This window comes from Manis javanica, chromosome 2, assembly GCF_040802235.1.
Source record: "Manis javanica isolate MJ-LG chromosome 2, MJ_LKY, whole genome shotgun sequence".
Lineage (NCBI taxonomy): Eukaryota > Metazoa > Chordata > Mammalia > Pholidota > Manidae > Manis > Manis javanica.
The window spans coordinates 193,914,591-193,933,685 of NC_133157.1; positions in this window are offsets into that span (position 1 = coordinate 193,914,591).

The window sequence follows — 19,095 nt, forward strand, 5'->3', positions numbered from 1 at the left end:
AATGTGTTGTTTTAATTTGTCTAATTTTTCTCGGACTATTCAAATTCAGTTGGACAATATCCATCATATCATTGATAAGTTTTCCCAAATGCCTAGGGTGCCTAGCTGGTTTTCTTGGTTTCACTGGAGATGGCTTTTAATTATAGGTCTGCTTTGGTTATGTAGCTGTATTCCTATTATGTTAATGTGTGTGCACAATTTAATTAGTCATTTAAAACCTATACATGTTTATGTTACTCTACAAGAAGTTATGTCAAAGAAATAATCAATCTTCCCATGTTTTCTTCCATCTGCTACTTCTATAGCTTTTCTTCTTTCTTCCTAATTACAACCCTTAAGTAGAATTAGCCTCATAACGAAATTACTGAGTCTCATAATTCTTCCAAGTGGTAAAGATACCTCAAGACAAATGTTGGGCATAAAAGCCACAGGGCATAAATCTGCAAAGTAAAAAGCTAACCATTTCAAGCAATATTGCTTCTCTCTGATTTACCAACTTTACATTTCCCTGTATGGTCCCGGATGATGACTGGTTAGCCAGAGACGGGTAAGATTCCTCAAGGGAGGAACAACCTAAGACAGGCACAGTCGTAGGGGGGCCATCAGGTGAGAAATTGGGGATCAACAGAGGTGAGGCTTAGAACTTCACCCCCCCTGTTTAGAGAGAAATCTGCATCCGTGGATGTTTTGTTGCCTTTGTCTAGCTTGGATTAATACTTAGTCTATAGGCACACACCTGATCATCTATATTTGCCCTCTTACAGCACTAAACTATGTTTTCTACCTTTATCTTGCATCTACCTACCACTTCAACATTTTATTAAAAATAATAATAGTAATAATAAGGGAGAAATGTGGGATTCATATATAAGTCAAGTATAAAAATTAAACGAATATTCATATTTGACCTGATTGTTTATAGTTCATGATGCATGATCAAAACCGAAAGTTTCTGTGATGACTGCCTTTGCACTGTTCACCATGTAAGAACTTATTCACTATGTAAGAATTTGTTCACCATGTAAGAACTTGTTCGTTATGCTTCAGAAGATTGGAGACTGTTGAGAATTAGGCTTGGGGTTGACTAATAATTGTGCATTGAGTCCCCTATACAGAATTTTATTGTTGTTAACAACCATTTGATCAATAAATATGAGAGATGCCCTCTCAAAAAAAAAAAAAAGTATCTGCACAACAAAGGAAATAACCAACAAAATAAAAATGAAACCTAAAAAAAACAAAAACAGTATAACCATACAATTGAACTATATGCTTTCAAACATTCAGTAATTCAGCAGTGAATATAAAATTAAGTAACAAATATATACATATACTATATATATAAACATACATAAAGATACATATTATAAATACATTTATAAATATATGAAGTATATGTATATAAATGTATGGTTTCTCTTATCATGTGATTCTTCTTTACACATGGCTTTTCTTTACAAAGTTTTTCTAACCACATTATTTTTGTATTTAAGGCTTCAACTTGGTAATTTAATTTTTTAATAATCGCACTTAACTTTCTTTAAGACCATGTAGAAGGAGAGAGCCTGGCCTAGGATTTCTATTTTTTAACAATTAATTGCATCCTGGTGCTTAACCACTCACAGATGAATTAGGAGCCATCCAAATGGAGGAAAACAGAGAGGGTAGGAAAACACACAAACACACACACACACACACTCTTCCACACAGTTATAGCTTGTACATAAACTCTAGATTTTTCATCTTTTTAGAAAAGATACAGTAAAGACAATTTCCTTTGTTATAAAATACAGATCTAGAACCAAGAGGATCTATGTTAATATATCTAGACATTTTCTTGTTTCCCCCCACTTTGATCTGTACTTAATAGTCATAAATCAACACAGTGATGCTAGTTTTTGGTATATCTTTGATCCATTTGTTATCTAGGGATGGTTGCTATTGCTTGGAATCCACAAACTAATTTTCCTTCCATTTGAAACAAGGAGATAGAATATATAATATAACAGAAAATGAGTAAGACTTCCAGGTTGAAGTCATAGTCTTTTTTTTCTTTTCAGAACATACCAATAAAAAATTATCCTGAATGTGTAAATACAAAAGCAGAATTTCTATTGTTCTTGTCAATATATTGTGGATAGAAAGCATTCTTAAATATTATAAGCTTAAGCCTTATGCATTGACCTTGATATAAAAATGTATTTTTAAATAGTTTATTTTTTGAAATTTAGTGAATATATGACATCAGTAAATACACCTCTGTAAACTGGGAGTCCCTAAGAGTTATTTATTTTAAAAAAAATAAAATAATTGTTTTCATATTTTTATGACTTTTAAATACAGATAATATATTTCACAATTTAATAGCATTTTCAGAATTATTATGGTAAACTGACAAGCTTGGTTTTCAAAAAGAACATGGACTATATCCTTAACATTGATTTATGACCATCAATAGTCAAACAGTAGATATTTTTAGAAAATGAAACAAAACTAGAAATTTGAAGGTAAAGGAAAGTGTTTAAACTAAATGAACTTTTTCTAAATATTCAAGAAGCAATTTGCCAGTATGTTTTATACTTCCTCATAATTGGAAGTGAGTAGATTGCTGCAGGAAGTAAATTAAACCTACAAAGAATTACTAACATGGTGAAAAGTTGTTTACTACAATTTTATTTAGCACAGGTGTCTCCCTAATTATGAGATACTATGAACATTCACAGCATTTAATATCTTTCAGTGCTGTCTTTGAGTGAGTTAGGACATCCATTAAAGAGTATTAAGATGAAAGTGTTCTAAGTGAATTAAGACTTTTAAATTTTGCTTATTATGGGTTCATTATTTGATTACTTGGAACACTTTTATTTCCAAGCATCATATTTGCAGAAAAACTCTGTTAAATATATAAAGACATGAACTCCAGTCATCATGTATAATGGAAAAAAAGCATGGACTCATCTACTTGATTCTAAGACAATTTAATGACTCTGAATTGGGTATGCATGTTGCAATTGCTATTGTCCAGGCAGTAGATCAAGACCTACAGTAGTTTTCATCATATATGTGCTCATATTCAAGCTTGCAAATAGATGTCAGTGCTGCTTGGAAGATAATCCTGGGGATAACAGTAGATAATAATGATAGTATCCTCATTAAAATTATCGGTGGCATTAATGTGTACTGAGAAACAATTTGACATCCACTAATTTAATTAAAAGGCAACTTGGAAGAGTTAGACCTTTCAAATGAGGATCTAGGAATGCTTTAATTTACCTTTCCCTTTTTACATATGTCTCAGAATGGCACATAATAATTAAAAATATATAAATTTAAAATGATTTTTTGTTATAATATTAAAAGCACAGTAATAAAAGCAAAATGAACAAGTATGACAACATCAAACTAAAGTTTTCTGAACAACAAAAGAAACAATCAACAAAATGGAACCATATATTGGTAAAGTGGTTAATATCCAAAACATAAATAAGAATTTATACAACTCAATAGTGAAAAGCAAACAATTTGATTAAGAAATGGACCAAGAACTCTGACAGACATTTACCCAAAAAGGACATGCAGGTACATGAAAAGTTGCTCAGCATCACTAATCATCAAAACTGAAAGTCAAAACTACAATGAGATAGCGCCTCATACCAGTCAGAATGTCTGTTATCAGAAAGATAAGAAATAGCAAATGTTGGTGAGGATGTGGAGAAAAGGCAGCCCTTGTGCACTGCTAGTGGGGATGTAAATTGGTACAGCCACTATGGTAAAGAGTAAAAATTAAAAATAGAACTATCATATGATCCAGCACTCCCACTTCTGGATATATATTTGAAGGAAATGAAATCACTATCTCAAAGAGGTATCTTCGTTCCCATGTTCACTGCAGCATTATTCACAATAGCCAACACATGTGAACAACTTAAATATCCATTGACAGATGAGTGGATTAAAAAAATATATAAATCAATTGAGTAATATCCTCACAGGAAGTGCAGCAATGTTTTTTTTACAATATCTTTCATTATAAGCTCTACAGTTTATTTCACTCATTTACTCTATGTATAAATAATTAATAAGTGCCTGCAATATGTGACACCCTCTTCTAGACCCTGGGTATATGTCAATGAACAAAATGAGCATGAGCCTACTTCCATGGGTCTATAATATAATTAGGCTGTGGAAGTACTCAGACAAATTAAAAAGTAAATCAAATGTGGTCTAAGTGCCTTTATAATAAGCAGGATAAGTGGTACAAAGAATAACAGGAATGGAGAGAAAGGACTTTTTTTATAGGGTAGTTAGGGAAACCTCTATAACCAAATGTTCCTAACATGACAATTGAGTAAAGATCAAAAAAATGTTACACTATTAAGGTTTGTTATTTAACAAAACTCATTTCCCACATTGGTTAATGTGAGTGCATCCCTGAGAGATGGCTTTACTTTTGGCATAATGATCAGATGTGTTCATGAAACTCCCACGCAAAGGAAAAGACCCAGTTTATATGTTATATTTCACAATGAAATGAACATCACATTTTTAGGCTCCTTGGGAGAAAGTTAACCGCACTTAATTTTGGTGAAAGCATCTCAATATAGCTGACAGTATGAGAGAGTGAGAATTCCATATCTTTCAGAAGTAATTCAATTTGATAAGAAAAAAATCAGAGGTGGAAAAATGGTTATTTTATAAAACCAATCCCATATGGGTTCTTGAACAAATTTTGATATATTTGCAATAGAGAATATTATATAGCCACTGAAAGCAATTTTTTCAAATACCACTGTTGTTACTGATAATTAATTACTATCTCTTATAAATTAATTTTGTAGAAAAATAGTTATGATATAATCCTAAGCAAAAAGGAAGACTACAGAGACACAGGGATAGAATACCAATTTTATTGCTTGAATATCAATAACATAGGGACTTAATCTTATAAAAGAAAATACCACAAAATTTTTAAAACTATTCATTAATTTTTCTAGTTGATGGCTAATTAGAACTATGGCTTTTTAGTATTATTTTATGTGTTAAAAATTTTCTTCTACTTTTCTATTATAGCTTTACATTGCAAGTGGTGAAGCATTAAAATATATTCACACAATTCCAAGTGAAAAAAGCAGAGTTGAAAACAAAACAAACAAAACAAAAAGACGTATAATGAACATAAAAAGAACCATTTTTAAAACTCTTTAAGGACACTGTCTAATTGTAAATAAGCAGTATATTTAAGTAACTACCTACTGACTTTACCTAAATTACCTCTGTTATTTGAATTGGAGAGGCTGGTAATTTATTAATAGATTTACCATTTCCTCATATTCCTTTTGTAGGTAGTCTATAAGATAATTAATCCTTATCCTACTGGTAGAATAAAATAGGAATCAAATGTTTCAGAGGATTGTGTTATAGCACTGTATAAAAATTTTGGTATTTTGAAGTGGGAGCAATAGTTTCTGATACTGCTACTTTTTAAATGGAATATTTATAAAAAATGTATCACTTTCTTTACCCATTTACTCTTTTCATATTTGACCTATGTAATCAGAGTGTGAGACAATTGCCTTATAATAATTTCTAATATACTATATTTCAAAAAACTATTGCTCAAAACAATTGAAAGGCACTACTGGAGGTACTTGTCAAAAGTACGGTGGATTTTATTCTGGAAAAATGAGGTAGTAATGATTAATAATTGAAAATTTACCAAGAATAAATGGAGCCTGTAAGAATTTTTTTCCCCTGAGTTTAATTGATTGTATAAAAGTTTGACATTACTCACTAAAAATAAAAGGAGAACTACAGGTCAGAAATACATCACATGAATCCAATCCATAAATCCAGATGTACAAAAGTAAGCTGGAAATGAGTCCTGTAATTCAATCCAAAATGCCATGATATTTTCAAATTGTAGAAAATGATCTGACAGGAAGTATTTGACAAATCGTGATGAGATAAGCATGTACTGCTGGTCACAGTGTCTTTTGAAATTTCTGCTATCCCTCTCAGGCTACTCCTGCCAGTGGCAGTATCGCCTTTCTGACTTTTGGTCAGTAGATTCAATAGCTTTATACAGACTGAGTAAACTTTTATCTCCCAGAACACCTTTCATCATGCTCTTCATGTTTCCCACTTGTTGGGAGCCTATGGGAAATTCAAACTTTGCCTATTCCTCAACAATGTTGAGACAACGGCCTTATAATGATTTCTAACATACTATTTTTCAAAAAATTATTTATTGGTCAAAACAATTGAATGGTACTTTGGAGGTACTTGGCAAAAGTGGTAAGAAAATACATTTGATATCTAAATAAGATTTTCATAACTATCTTCCAGTAGTTGACTATTGATACTCAAGTGTCGATAAGTTTTGAGTTTTAGGTCATTTTATAGATAATTTCTTTCCAGTACTCTTTTCATTAATTTAAGAAATACTGAGTGCCTTCCATGTATCAAATACTGTATTATACATAAATGATAAAAAGCTCAAGAGTTAATTTGTTAAATTTAATAATATAGAAATTACCATGATGACATAAGAATAGAAAGAAAGAATGTACATGTGTATATGTGTGTGCATATATAAATATATATACAAATTTTGGGGACTGAGGTTCTGAGATTAAGAGGTCTGTCTAGAAGTAACTATGCTCCATCTTAACATTCTAGTATTACTTATAAGGGCAAAGAACATATAGAAATGCCATACAAATCGACATATATTGTATAAAACAGAGTTGTTGATATTTTTTAGAAGTGTGGAACCTAGCATTGTAAACAGATAATTATGTAAACTGTTTAATATGTTAGAAAATAGGGGCTGCATCATAAAAATCAATGAGGATCCAAGAAAGGGTATCATAAAGAGACAGAACAGTTAGATTTGTAGAATATCCTAATCACTTAATGGAAAAGTATATAGAGGTAATTAGGTGATGAAGTTGGAATTAGGACATTTTTGGAGTACCTTTGATATTCAAGATAGAATTTTAGGCAACAATATGCTATAGTTGATTTTAGGAAGAGACCACTAATACAGTCTGTAAAAATAAGTCAGAACGATCCAAAGAAAATTAGAGTAGCATTTGGACCTCAATATCAACAACTCAATTTTGTTAGAAATATTTCTAAATCACATACTCTTTATTTCTAAAGGCAAATAGGTAACTGAATGATTCACTTGGGGGAAAATGCATTTCTCAAGAAAAATGAGGATAATGTAGAATCACAGGAGCACAAAGTAGAATTTTAAGGATGACATTGATAAAGTGACAACGAATACCAGCATGATAACTTGTTGAATGTCAAGATGATAAATATTCTCAAGGATTATAAAGCAATATAAGTATGAAGACCAACAGACAACTCAGTAGCGATTAGTACCCCCAAAACCAATTAATTGATTGTGGCTCTGAAAAATTTCCCACTTCAAAGAACAAATCAATAGTTCTCAGAAGATTGAGTAGATGGTTTTCCTATTCTTCCTGTTAAGTACAATGAAAAATCCTGGCAACTGTTTATTAAACAAATAACAGGAGGCGCTGAAATGTGGGAAGAAAAGACAGGATAGAGACCTTGGTACTCAAGAGACAATACGCTTGTGAGTTCCGTTTTTGTTTTTGTTTTTGTTTTTTTCTTTTTTCCTTCATGCAGTTCAGACTGATTTAATGAAGCTGGCAACCCAGAAAAGCCAATAGAAAGAGACAAAACAAAATTAAATACAAGCCTTTTCTCTATAGTTAAGGATCAGAAATGTGGCAGCCAAGCAAGATAAAAGACATTTAGATAATAGCTGCTTTATTAAAGCCAAACACTACAGAAGAAAAGCTAGGCTACTACCCTCTCCTACATCAGCAAGGCTGAGTGGTAACCTCAGGCTTGACTTTCAACATCAAGGGACTGGAATGAGGAGCCCTAACACTTCTACCAGGATAGTGTCAGACAAGGTGAACTGGCAGGTAAAGTTTTTATCCCCATTTGCTACTAAAAGCCCACTGCAGACAACATGGGGGGCCTGGACTTCTACTATCATCTAACAGTAAAGAGGTACCCCTCACCTACCCACTGCGGTGGTATGGAAAGAGGCTTAGTGGAAATTCAGTGCTCTCACCATTTCCTAGCAGCAATGAGGCCACCCCCACTAAAGTATCAGTGGAGACTGTGTGCAGACCGAACACCCACTTCCACCCAGCAGAGCCACCTCTGGTGTCAACAAAAGCTGAATGGGAAACCCGACAGTCATGAAGAGACATTCTACTGTTCTCAGCCACTGCATTGTCAGAAAAATCTGGCTAAAACAGAAAATTTTAGTAAGATCGATAGCCTCAGAATATAATATTAAAATGTCCAGGATTCAGTTGATAATCAGTCATCATAGCAAGAACCAGTAAGATTCCAAACTAAATGGAAAAGACAATCAATAGATGCCATCGCCAAGAAGACAATGTTAGAATTATATGACAAAGATCTTAAATCAGCAATGACAAAAATGATTCAATGAACCATTATGAGCATGATTGAAATAAATTAAAAGAATAGAAAGCTTCAGCAAAGAAGTAAGATATATTTTTAAAAACTCACAAGATGAAAATTTTTAGAACTAAAATATAATAACTAAAATAAGAAGCTCAGTGGTTGAAGTTGCACTTACAATATGAGAACTCTGCAGACCCCACTACCAAGTGAAAAAAGCAGAGCTGAAAAAACAAAAACAAAAAAATCAACCATTAAAAGTTGTTAGAAAATGTGCCATGGGCATACAGAAAATTAATATACATTTATTTATTCAATAAAGCTACTAAAACTCAGTAAGAACAGTTTTGTGGCATTTGAGACATGAAGCTCTCTCTCCCCCTGCTCCCACCCAGGTCAGTTTGATGGAACATCACTCACTAGTGAGTTTGACCAAAGAGACAGGTTGCCTCTCCCTTCACACCCATTCAAGGCTTATCATATTTTACTGGAAGAGAAGGGCCACCACCATTTCTTATTCTCTCCATCTCTAAGTTGAAAGGCTAAATAATGGCCAGTAAAGTTGAGAGATCAAGAACTCACTTCTTCCACTGAGCCTCTACCCATAGGACAGGGCTTCTATCCCAGACATGGCAGGCCCATAATACTAGGGCTCCAAACGCTCTCTCTTCAGCATCTCATAGACCAGTTAGGAAAAAAGCTGGGAATGCCAGAGCACCCCTCCTCCCCCCACTATCTCAAAGACCCAGAGTAGTTGCTTAGATCATTTTTCCAGGGGGAGAGGAAGTCCATAGGAAAAGAGAGCTCCAAAGCCATCCCAAAGTAACTGGCATTATTTAAAAGATTGTGCAGAAGTTCAAACCTATGGACATTCTCAAAAATGTGAGATACTCTTAATTAAGTACAAGTTAAACCACAGGCTAAGTAGTTCCCCAGGATGAACCAGGAAGAACCAGAAAAAGAGAGAGTTAAGAAGAACCTTCCTGGAATCAGAACAAACTGGGAAGACTGGACTCATGTTATCCCTGCCTAAATTTAATTGAATCTGACTGCTGTACAATTTATACCCAGGTACTGTGGAGATAATTAATCTGCAATTAGGGGAGCTCAGTGCACTGGGCATAGCATCAGATGATGCAGACAATGTAACAGAGATCAAGGAAAGACAGGGGTGAAGGGAACCCGCTTGAACCACTGTCATTCTGGGTGACTGCACACACCCAAAGCCTTTGCCCTCCAACGAGGAACTCTCAAGGATTCACTTCACAAACAGAGAACTAAAACTGCGCAGCCAATTCATAAAGCAAATGAAGAAGCAAGAAAGAACAATAAAAATAAGCTTTAAAATATGGGGAAGGCAATCAATATCTGGAGTTGCTACAATTATTACCTAATAAACTCATTTCTTTAATCATTTTAACACACTTCAACTATGGTAACACAGCTACCTGGGTATTTTTCCTCAGCAGAATCATAATCTCATCTTTCAGTACTCTTTTTAAAACTGATAAAGAAAATTGCATCTTGTCTATTGTTATTTTTTGTTGTGTGTTTACTGGATACAAGTTATGTACTAAATACTGTATAACTAGATCAAATCTCTGTCCTTGGATTTAAAATACATAACATAGGAAATTAATTAAAAAAATCAACATGGAGCAATGCACTGAAGAGAGATGGAAAGGAAATGTAAAACAGACAATGCATTCTTATCGGCTTGTTTCTGTTTTTTTGAGAATTGATTGTGACTAAAGGCATAAGTTCTAGAAAGACAATGTAAAAAAGGTAATGATTACTTTTAGGAAGCTACAATCATTTCTGGAAATAGCATATTTAGAAGAGCCCTTGTAGTAGAAAAAGAAAAGTGTGATCACAGATAAAAACTAAAACAAAGTTTTGCAATCCAGAATTTGGAACTTGGTGTTTTTGTGTACTGTCAATTAATTATATAAAAAATCTAAATGCCTTACTCCTTCTTCAAGCCAATAAGAATTCAGTTTCTGAGTAAGGGCACAATGATCAGTTTGTCCTATTATATTAGTGTAGATCAGACAACATGGGATATCCACATCAATAAATATTTTGTATAAAAGAAATGAAATAAGTGTAATGCAATTTCCGCAACTAATTTCCCATCGTGAAATAAATATATCAAGTTCAATTCAGCCTCGCCTTTTTATTTTAGGCTCTCTGTGGCAACAGGAAGCCATTATCTTACAAACAAAAACTAGACAACTGGCAAACTATCTTTTTAATTTTTCTCTGCTATGTCACTAGTTCATAAATAAAATGCTATATTTATTTAGGTAGGGTAAACTCTTTACAAATAAATACAACCAGGAGCCAAACTATAACACAATTTCTAAAGGAAATGAGCTGCTTCTATACATCAGGAGCTGATTTAATATTTCCTTAACTCATTTTGGAAACATTCTCTTGAGGAAGGCAATAATAAAAGATTCTTTGTTGTTACTGTCATAATATCTTTTGTGTCAGCAGAGACTGCATTCACCTAAAGCTGTTGGACTGCCAAAATATTTTTAGTTTTGCATGTGAGAAGAATTATTCTTGGTAAGTGATACCAACAACGTAAGATTACATTTTTTGTTAACTATTTATGTTCATACTTCTTTCCTTTGAAAGATCAAATACTTTGTGGCTTCAAATTTTAATGAATAAGTATATGTATAAATGATTATTTTAGCAAGATTAAATAGCTGTACCTTACGTAAAGCTTATGTTTAAAATATATAAGTTACTAAACCGTTTTGAACATAGCCTAATTACTAAAGAATACCCCCAAAATTTCTATGGTACTTAATCAAATTTATATTTACCAATAATTTAATATTCACTTTCAGGAAGAGTTGAACCTCTAATGCTCCTGGTCTGTTATAAGCCACTGTTCAAATTAAGGCTGTTATTCAGCTAACTTTAGTTCATTAAGGTATTTTTAAAATTTATGTTTGTGTTTACCAAATAATAGCTCATGATTACAACCTGTATATTATTCAGACTTGAAACTGATTTGAACAAATAGAAACACTGATAAATGAATAGATTAAGTATTAGCTGAAGTGAAATCAGTGTTAGTGAAAATACTGTTGTGCATTAATAATAAATAATACATTTGCCATCATTTTATTATTCAGTTATATTGCATAGCTTTTATTATTTCAAGATCATAATTCTATTTTTTAATCTGAAGAGAAAAGGAATAGAAATAATAATTAGTGACTGTTATTAAATCTTATAATATTTTCAGTTATCTTTAAATTTCAAAAAAGGATTTAATATTATGTATTATACGAGTTTCCCATCCCTTAACCTATGCATTATGAAGATTGAAAGAATAATTCAGTATGTACACTATGTCTTGTCATTAAGTTACTCTTTATTCTGATTTAGATTTTGGTGAAAGTGGTTAGTTATAACATGAGGTTGTGACTTGAATAACTGAGGTGCAAGCAGAAATGAATCCAATTTTCAAAACTTAGTTTTGTTTCTTAGACTGGATTGATGCCACACAGGTAATACATGTTAGAGCCAGGATCTGAAATCAGTCTATGAGCACAGGTATCTTTAAATGCTCTAGCATCTATTCACAAACTTTCCTGATACTGTAGGATCTTTGAACCTTTATTCCTGTACCTCAGAAAAAGGAGGATAGCAGTGATATAGAAGAGAAGAGACGATGCCCTCTGTCTTGGTTGCTACCTCTATCATATGGCACATGGTGTCTGGCACATCATATATGCTCAGTGTCCTTAAAATAAGTTTTCAAGGTCATCATGCAACTTATCTCATTCAAGATTTTCTTAAATGCCATTTTTCTCACTTAGTTTAAAGAAGAGGTAGGCAGAAATAAAAAGCAAGCAAACCTCTTTTCTTATACATTTGTACCAAGTAAATCCCATGTGAGATTTTTTTAAAACTAGTGGTTCCTAGAGTGTGGTCTGAGGAAACTCTCTCTTGAGGCTAGGCAGTCTGAAAGATAGAACTTTTTATGTAATAATACTAAGGTAATACTGGCCTTTAAAGTGGTGGTGTTATCACACTGACAGCAAGTGGAATGTGTGATTGTGTATTGTTTTTTGTCAGAATTTTCTAAGGTAATAATTTGAAGTAGTAACTAGGTGCATTTTCTGATATTTCCACAGAGTAGTTAGTATTCTTACCAGCAATCTTTAATTGCATATGTTATAGTTCCGTAACCTCATTTTTATACAAGCTATTGAAATTTTGAAATTTCAAAGTTTTCCTTGAGCCCATGTAAAAGCAACGCACACACAAAGAAGTACACTGCTGTTATTATCTTAAAGCATATTTTAAGTATCTATTTTTTAAAAAGGGTTTAAGAAGCATATTTTAAATATGTTTTTTAAAAAAGGCTTAAAATTTTATTTATAGCTACTATTAGTGTTTAGTAATATTTATCCTAATCTATGTACCTATGTTTTTATCTTTAAAAATGGATTTCCGAATTTAAAAGATTGAAAAACTTTCTCTATCACAGCTTCACTGTCTGTATCCAAAGTTGCTCAGAATAATATAACTGATATTATCAGAGAGTTCTCTGATTTATGGAAGGAGGAAACTGTTCTAAAGGAACTGGATAATACTGTAAATAAGAAATACAAAAAATCATGACAAATTTTTCTTCTTTTAATTTTGTCGATACTATTATTATTTTGTTTCATAAAATAGGATTTTATTGAATAGAATGATGATGTCATTTAAGGAGTACAAGTATTTGAAGAGTGATCTTTCAGAATTTAGAGAAAAAATATTCTAAATTTAGGTTAAGGGCTCTGTTATAGTTTTCAGCCTAGAAATGAATGAGCTAATGAAGCATGTTACAGGCTAAATTATCATATTCTTGGAGATGAGCATACAAATAGCTGAGAGATTAGGAAAACCTTGCATATATAGACATTGTTAAATGAGTGCTAAATGAAAAGTGAGAAAGTACCACTTTCAAATGATTAGTAACTTCAGATTGAAGAGTTAGCTATAAAAATATGGCTGGTATTAGTATCTCATTTAAATTATTATACTTCTTTCTAGAAACAATTGTGGGTAAACTGCTATCATCTTACCACAAATCAATACAGTGGCACCAAACTGCACTAGTTGCCATTATTTTTCACTACCACACACTCTTAAGAAGGAAAAAAAAACCTCCGAGACCAGTTTGGCATGTAGGAAGTTTGGAAGTTATAACACTTGTCTTCACAAGAAAAACAAAACCAAACATACTGAAAATTAACAGATCTTAGAGCCATTAAAGAATTGAGGTCACAGGGAAAACTGTTGTCCCCCAAACTGTAGAAGAACATAACTTATCAGAGCAGAAGCCCTGGAACAGAAACCTCTGTGGGAAATATAATTGAATGAATTATGTCGATCTTTTGAAAAAAAATTATAAAACATATTAACATACAAAAAACATAATTTCAAGAAATATAGCAAGTATTAGACCCATGTTGAGATATAGCAGGGATGTTGGAATTATCAGACATGGAGTTAAGAAAAAGATGATTAATATCCTAAGGGCTCTAATGGGAAAAAGTGGGTAACATGCAAGAGCAGATGGGTATTGCTAGATAGAGGGATGGGAAACTCTAGATTTAATTAAAATAAAATGTTATTAATCTCTAAGATCTGCATAACTCATTGAACCAACAATATTTGCTAGACTGCCAATATATCAAGGATCAGAATCATGCATAGATATAGATCTACTAAAGTGCAAGACAGAAAAATGAGTTTAGTTTATTCGACTATTCAAAAATATTAATGTGGTTTTAGATGACATGTTGCAACCAGAAAACTTCTCACCAAGTTCCAGGTTAGAATAAAAAAGAAATATGCACAATTACATAACAGGCTTTAATATAGTGTTCTCTTTTTTAATTGTATCTGTGAGATCAGAATTTCTCTATATCTTTTAACAAATATCACAACATATTGGAAACAAAAGCAGATATCAAAATCCAGCTAACTGCCATTAAGCTAGACATTAAAGGAATTTACAAAAATGTTAACAATAGTCATTCTTCTCACAAATTTGTATTGTGTTTTGGAAAACATGGTTATTTTTATTTGAATTGAAGAGCCACTGCTTTAACAAAACGGGGGAAGTTTCCCGTCATCTAATAAAAACAGTGAGGCTGGGTCATATGTGATGATTTAAATACACCATTGAAATACTTTCTGCTTTTTGTTTTATTTTCACACACGTCAAAAATAATTACCATTTTAATCTACTTCTGTATTTATTCAATCAATGACTACCTATTTTATACCAATATGTAGTTGTATAAGTATAATTAGTTATTTAACATATCTACAGTTATTGCTAGATATTTAAAAATAATTATTCTACTATCCCTGCTTACATCATACTTGAGATATAATGGGCAAAAGACATGTAGGTATTATTTCAAGCAATGTGGAAAGTGCTCTACTAGAGATGAGTTCCAAGGATTATAAGGCAACAGTGAAGTTTCAACCACAATAATTTTATTTTTTATTATACGACATATAGAAAGGCAGCAAAGAATAATAGTTAGCCTGGGTCCTGTCTCTAGGTACATACTAGACATGTGATCTGGGTCAAGTTTCTTTCTTCTGTATCTCAGGTTCCTCATCTATAGAGTAAGGCTAATATAGGTAAATGCCTCACTGGACTTTTAAGAGAGAAAATGAGACAATATTAGTAATCACTTGGGATAACGTCTTCAAAATAATTTGAAGGTCCATGCAAATTTTTGTGAAAAATTATGCATGCTCTATTTGTCAAATGAGGTACAGAGCCTACCCCTTTAAAAACCTCCAGACCACTCAAGTTTGGTTTTAAGTGGAATACCCTTCCCTTATCTTTTTCACAGTAAAGTGTAGATCTATCAAAGAATTACCAGTTTAGTATATCACAGTTATGAATTGGGTAATAATATCTATTGCTTCAGACATAAAAGTTCAATCAATTTGCATTTGTAAGGCATTTCATTTTTATTGGCTTTTGCTCTTCCACTTTCTGACAGAAAGTGGAATATAATCATTATTTTGTAGTGTAGAAAATAGAAGAGTAATACTCTCTAAGCCATGACAACTACAGAATAGAGCAGGACAAACATTTACTTTGTAGTAGGTGTGGGTATTTTCCACAAATGTATAACATTTAGTAACCAGTTGCATATAAGAGGGAGGTGACTCAGAGTGAATTTGAGTATAGTCAAAATGAAGGTACATGATTTCTTCACTAATCTGTTATAGACTTATGTATATATACATACACATATATTCATGTATTCAATATACATATATTATATATGGATATACATACATTCATGTATGTGATACACATATGTATGTGTATGCATATAATGTATGTGTATGTATATATTCATACATGTGTTTAAAGTACTAATTCACTTTAAAATTATAGTTGATCATTCAATGTATTGGAATTTCTCAAATATAAACTTGTTGGTAAATGAAATACTAGGTAATTTGCATGTTTTTTTTGTGATGATCAAAACTGATCACTAAGATTTTATATAACATTAGTTAGGTGAGTTTATTATATTTCACCCACTTTTAAACTGATAATTGATATTTTTTAACAATGTGTAGCAATAACTTTAATTTATTATTATTTTTTATTATTTTTATCATAGATGATTATAATTCTTCATTCCTTTTCATCTTGATAATGCCTTGATATGTAATAGCAGAAATCAGAAATCTTTATTCACATTCATTTGACATTTTATAGTTCCATTTTTATAAATTATATTTATAATTTTTACTTATAATTTTATAACTTACTGTATTACTGATAATATGATGATATTTGGTCTTATTAGTATGACAACCTTCTTTATATTCTAAATTTCAGTCACTAGTCTTAGAGTTAATACTCAAATTGTTATATTTTTTAGTACTTAGGTTCTATTTAAGCAAATATTTGCTGAAATTATCAGCATTATTAAATAAGTAAATGAATATATTTTAAAAGATTAAAAATATTCTGGGTTATTCATTGTATGATACCAATTACATACTATCCACAATTGCTTCCAATTTTTCTATGTGTAAATCTTATTTCCCTAACAGATATAATTCCTTGAAAGAAATTAAGAAAGGTCATAATTAATCTATTATATCATTGAAAGTCAGAGTAGTCTAGAATGTCCTAGACAAATAAATCATTCCTTTTCTTTTCTATGTTAAATGCCTTTTAACTGAATTCCCTGACTTCAGTCTCACACCATTCTTTGTCTCTTTATCGTATTTCAGTGAATATGACTTTGAAAAAATGCAAAGCTATTCATTTCATCCATCTGTTGAAAGTATCTCTGTGGGTCTCCTTTGCTTTTAAGATAAAAAAGATATCATAGAATGACACAAGACATTTTATGACCCAACTTTGACATCTCTACTCTCTTATAGGAGTTAAAACAGTATATTAATATTTGAAGCAGAGAGAGAGCCAGGAAGATGATCTCCTCAGCTACACTGAATATCCACACACTTAATGGCTTCTAGGATGACCACAACACCAAGCAGTCACACCACCTTCAGAAATCTTTTGAAGACAGCCCATGCATATACCAATTATGTATTTCCCATATTTATCCACAACCCTCCAACTATGAGGTAAGTTTTTCTATAGCCATTCTGGTGAAGAGATCCTGATATAACGCTAACTGGTAGGGTAAGGGAATAGACCATTGCTCACTGTATCCTCCTCTTAAGTGAAATTTGCAGTATGTATAAAAAGTAGCAATGATGATTACATCACTTGTGTGTGTCTGTATACATATATATATATATATATATATACACATACACACATACATACATACAGACTGTATGTGTTTTACATGTAACATCTTCCTAACAATAAGGCTGATCTTTTATCATATGTATTATAGGGCAGGTTTGTGAGAGAGAGTCGTATATTAGGATTAATCCTGGAATAATTTATTGAAGAAGAATTCTCTGAAATAGTAAATGAAGGATGAAGTATACAGGAGGGGAAGAAAGATAAGCAAGAATCTGAATTAGCTTTCATCTAGTTCCACAGAGAATTTAGTGGTCTAATTTACCATAGAGCTGATTCCTTGTTGAGGCAAGGAGACAGCTATTATACCACCAGTCAGTCATTGGCCATTCTCCCTATTCCTGACCTAGGAATAGCAACCTTCTTGATGGGGAAACTGCCATGTAGGGGAAGGCAATTCTTCAAAAAAGGAGACAGTTGTGTGTCTTCAGGGGCCAACACTTACAGCAGCTGGAGGATTGGTATACTGATAAAGGAAAGTGAACAATTCTTGGCTTTTTTCTCTTCTGAATTCTGTTTAGAATCAACTTTTGGAATTTCAATTTCAATTGCTTGACTACACAACTTAATTTGAGCAGTACTAATGTTAAATAATTACTTTATGCATGTATGCTGTATTTAACTATTCTTCCATAAACTTTTATCATTTTTCCCAGAAAGGTCATAAATATCTTTTGGTAAGTTTATTGTTTTGTTCTTCCCTTGGCATCACATTGATTTTACAGGGTTGCATAATTGAAAGGATTCTCTACTCTATAGAACATACTTTTATATATACTTAATAGTATATTTTATATATACTTAATATACTTAATACACATGGTACAATAGCAGAAAGAAAGCACAGGAAGCTTTGGGAGTTCCAGGAGATATCCAGGTGAAGTTTCATACACAGGATCCTTTCTAAGTCACGTAAGATGTGCTTTGCCTCTATATTGACAACCACCCACCAAGAATATCTAGGTTTAGAAGAACTTGGTAGTGGTTTATAGTGGGGTCTTTTATGCTCCACTGGTCTTGTGGCCATGCCAGATTGTGTAAAACTACTTAAAACAAATGTAAGCTACTGATCTGCAGGTCCCTAAATAATATAGGCAAACTGGCCCTTGGAGGCAAACCTCAAGGAAGTTTCAAACTTTGAACAGCACAAACAGTATTACTAGCTAGCCAATCTTGGCTAAATTGGCTACAGGTCAGTATGGGACTTCCAAGGATACCTGAAGAAGAAAACCTGTCTTAGTTCATCGTTTAGTTAACTTTGTCTTAAAAAAGGCCACCCTCCTGATTTTTGTTCAGTAATAAATTACCCAATATTGTTCTGTTTTATACATCTTTTGTACCATTTATAATAAAGAAAAAATACTAATTGTATGGTTTAAGACAGTTTAGGTATGGCTTTAAAGAAATATTTGTGTTCACCACATAATCTGGCACAAATTTGTTTATAATCATGCAAAGTTTAACAACTATTTTCTCTTCCTACAAAAGTTGAGCTTTGCTGTAACAGTTGAACTTTATAAAATGAGTTGATACATTGATTCAGTGTAATTAATGGATTACTAAAATCTACTTCCTCTGACTAATTACCTTCTACCAGAAGAGCTTCTTATGAGACTTTAAATGCAGTCTCCCAGGACATTAGGTCACTGATATTAGTATTACTGAGGATGAAAGTCAATCAAATTAATGTTAGCAACTGCATTAGCATTATACCAAATATAGGTATATTTGTTAGACTATGGTCATCACAAAATCATTAAATT